The 3,959-nt window shown below is 38.8% G+C and overlaps 1 non-coding gene across 1 annotated transcript; it reads left to right on the forward strand.

The window, feature by feature from the left end:
* The first annotated feature begins 369 nt into the window (after positions 1-369).
* On the forward strand, positions 370-476 carry LOC120070473 (small nucleolar RNA R71). The gene has a single exon (XR_005479968.1). It is a non-coding gene; the product is annotated as a small nucleolar RNA R71 (small nucleolar RNA).
* Positions 477-3,959: the final 3,483 nt, after the last annotated feature.

A 3,959-nucleotide genomic window follows, 5' to 3' on the forward strand; every position in this document is an offset into this window, starting at 1 on the left:
TGCTGGGCATTCTTCTATCGAATGAGCATCTCTACAAATGACACAACTTGCGGTCGTTTGAGTAATTGCGTTGACCTGCCCTTTCTTCGTTCCTGTGTTATTAATTACAATGCCTTGTATCAAACTCATCATCACAGTCATTTGATTTTTCAGGGATGCATGGTCCCGTTGTTTGCGTCATTATCTTTTATTCTTAATCTCTGATCGCTTTCCCGCCAATCCTTGTGATTTTTGGAAATGCGATCAAGTATACTCTTTACCTCCTCATATGTTTTATCTAGCAGATCACCAGCAGCTGCCGCTTTGGCAACGGTCTGTGAAGAGGGATTAAATCCTTGGTAAAAAATCTCCATTTGCAGGCAGTTCTGTAAGCCATTATGTGGACAGTCTCTTACTAGCCGCTTGAACCTCACCCAGGCATCACTGAGCGATTCGTCATCTTCTTGTTCAAAATTTGTTATTAATTTCCTTCTTCTAGCATTCTCGGTTGGTGGGAAATACTTCTTCATAAAATTTTCGACGACTTGTTCCCACGAGGTTATCTCCCCCGGTTCGAGAGAATATGCCCATTTGCTTACTTGATCGCATAAGGAAAATGGGAACAGAGTGAGTCGAACTTCCTCGGTAGAGATATTCGGGAACACAAAAGTGTTGCAGATTTCTATGAAGCTCCGGAGGTGGGCGTGTGGGTCTTCGACACGCCTCCCTCCAAATTGCCCAACAACCTGGATCATTTGCAACATTACCGGCTTCATTTCAAACCTCGATCCATCTAACGTTGGTCTCATGATTCCTGGAAAGAAATCATAGAGGTTGGGCGATGCATAGATCCGAATGGGTCTATTGCGATCATTCGCCAGAAGGATGGGGTTGGCCATTATATTATTCGCGTTTTCAGCCCTTGCTTTCAGTTGTTCCGCCATTCTTGGTGTTCTCTCTTGTTGTTGGCAGTTGTCTTTTAATCTGCGTCGAAATGTTCCCTCAATCTTCGGGTCGTAATTTGCAAGAGATTGAGAGTCTGCAAAGAAATCAGAAAAATTACCGTTAGCACACTATTTTGTCGAAGTCCTCGGCAACGGCGCCAAAAACTTGATGCGTTATTTTATGAGGTGTAATTATGGATGAAATGCAATGATGAAGATGCATTGAGCACTCAAATTTTCTCAGTGGAATCCAAGTGTAAACCCCACTGAGTTTGGTAAGTCTAGGGTCGAACTCAGGGACTTGGGAAAGCAATATGATGTGGTAATTTTCAGGAGAACTTTGCGGTAACCAAATAAATCAATAGTTGTTGGGGTTTTTGTTTGCGATAATGAAAATAAACAAATGCGGCGGAGTTCAAAAAGAGTTTATAGACGAAGGATGCGATGAGTATGCGGTGAACGGGATGAGAAGGGATTCGGCTAACACTTCCTAGGATGCGTTCATGCTTTGCAATCATGCAACACACATACAATAGTAAACCATCTCTCGATGCGAATGCTACGGCTTCTAATGTTAGAACGTATGCGATATATACAATGTCTATAGGACCTACACATAAGCCTCTATGCGAAAACAGTAATTAACTTACCTTTAAAGCTCTAAAAAACCGCCTTTCATTGCTGAATCTCGACCTGAACTCTTTCGGACCACCACTAGAGTTGACCTACTATTCTCTGGACTCAGAATCGAGTTGTGGAACCTGGTGGATGAAGAAAACCGAGAGAGAAAGAAATGGAAAAAAGAAATGGAATTTTGGATTAGGTTTGGGTTTTTAATTTTTCTCCAAAAAATGTGATTTTTCTAGCCTAAATTTACAAACACAATTTTGGCAAAATGGCAAAACTTTTTTCATTCAAAATGAAAGTCCATTTTATAGAAAAAACCATGCAACAATTGCATGAACTAAATCCATAAAAACCCAACACCTATAATCCACTATCTTAGTGGGTTTAATGTCTCCACTAAAAGCCAACACCTAGCGCACTATTTTGTTAGTGGAATTATCCAACAAAAGTTTGGATTTTCCCACTAACTTTAGTCAAAGGGCAAAATAGTCATTTGGTCAAAGTTTGACTTTGACCAAAAAGTCAACATTTTGACTTTTTATGATTTTTTTTCGTGTTGACTAATTTTGACCTCCCGAGCATGAACCTGCTTTCATTTTCTTGAAATTCAAATCACATTTGAATATAAGGTCGGTCAAAGTTTGACTTTTCAAAGACAGAAGTCAACTCTTTGACTTTTTACATCTTTGACCATTTCCATTATTTCTGAGCATCCAAATATGAACGTATTTATATTCTTGATATTTAAACCACATTTAAATATTAAAGTTCTCTAAATTGAAAAACCCGACCACTATATCACATATATTTGTCGGTTGCTCTCTCTTTACCTAATTCGAACAATTCGAATTATTTTATCATACTATTCTAAGTTTATTCCATATAAGCTAGTAGGGGAACCTAATGAACCTATAGATCATGGGCTCCAAGATCCGAGATTAGCTAGCTAAACTCTTTAGATGGAGCTAATCAACATTCATTAACTAACGGGTCATTCCACTATAGTCCCGTAGTTGCACTCCCCTCGCAATAGATATATTTGTGTCCATTTTATATAACCATGATTAGTAAGCTAATCCTTAACAGCTTGTTCGTAATCTCAGTTGGGTCATAAAAACCATTTTACCCCCAAGACTACATCCTGTTCCTTAAGTTCCACTGATCCTCTAATGAACAATTGGTTTAAGGTCCAACCTATAAACCGAATCCCTCTCGGGCCAAGGAGAGGGTGGGGCCTCTTGTTCAAGACTTGGATTCAGTGCTAAAGGGAACAACCTATCTACTATCCCTATAACGGGTAGGAGTGAATTCCGTCTTGCACCCTATATTCCCAACTATCCACCCGATCTTACCCCTGAAATGGGAGGCTTATTGGGCCAGCAATATTGAGCTGCCCTCACCTATGTAGATCTAAGAATAATTCCGAGTGAACAGAAGTTCATAGTTAGCTCAGGGTTAAGATTAAGTTACCTAGGTCATCAATTAACGAAATAGTCAGTTTTATACATAAAACGGCATTTAGAACCTAAAAAATGACTATTTCATGGTTCAGTCTTATGTAAACTTTTTACATAGGATGCCCCCACTTACATATCTCTATATGAACGATTCAGTATCACATCGTTTGTACTAACTACAAAGTTGGCTGCATCCATAGTGTCCCCAGAATAAGGCGCCCAACCTTATTCATATACTATAAACCATTTTGGCTATATATTTGAACTTGATCCACATTTATGTCACTACATAAAGTTCAAACTACATTAAATAGCCCTAGGACCTTAGTTTATTGGATTCAAGATTACAATTTCAATAACAACTTTATCGAAAAACAAAACATAATATGTTTAATAATTTACAAACTACGAGTTTTAGGACATAAAATCCAACAAACTCCCACTAGGACTAAAACTCCTAGTGGAGTATCACAATGTTGAATTTAAGTGAGAAACATTTGAGTACAATAAACATATGAATACAATAAACTAGGGCATATACCCAAAAGTTCTCCCACTTGTACTAGTTTACAAACTTCATAGACCTAGACTCTGTAGGTGACCTTCAAACACTTTAGCCGTGAGGGCCTTTATAAAAGGATCAGCAATGTTTTGCTCAAAAGATATCTGGGTTACTACAACGTCTCCACGATGTACAATCTCCCAGATCAGATGCTATTTGCGCTCAATATGCTTACCGCGCTTGTGGCTTCTTGGTTCTCTTGAATTTGCAACTGCACCACTATTATCACAATATAGGGTGATAGGCAGATGCGTATTTGGAACAACTTCTAAATCTGTCAAGAATTTCCTCAACTATACTGCTTCCTTTGCTGCTTCACAAGCAGCTATGTATTCAGCTTCCATTGTGGAGTCTGCAATACAATTTTGCTTCACACTTCTCCACACTACT

Source organism: Benincasa hispida, chromosome 1 (genome assembly GCF_027475165.1).
Source record: "Benincasa hispida cultivar pf3 chromosome 1, pf3_genome.v1.1, whole genome shotgun sequence".
NCBI classification, from domain to species: domain Eukaryota; kingdom Viridiplantae; phylum Streptophyta; class Magnoliopsida; order Cucurbitales; family Cucurbitaceae; genus Benincasa; species Benincasa hispida.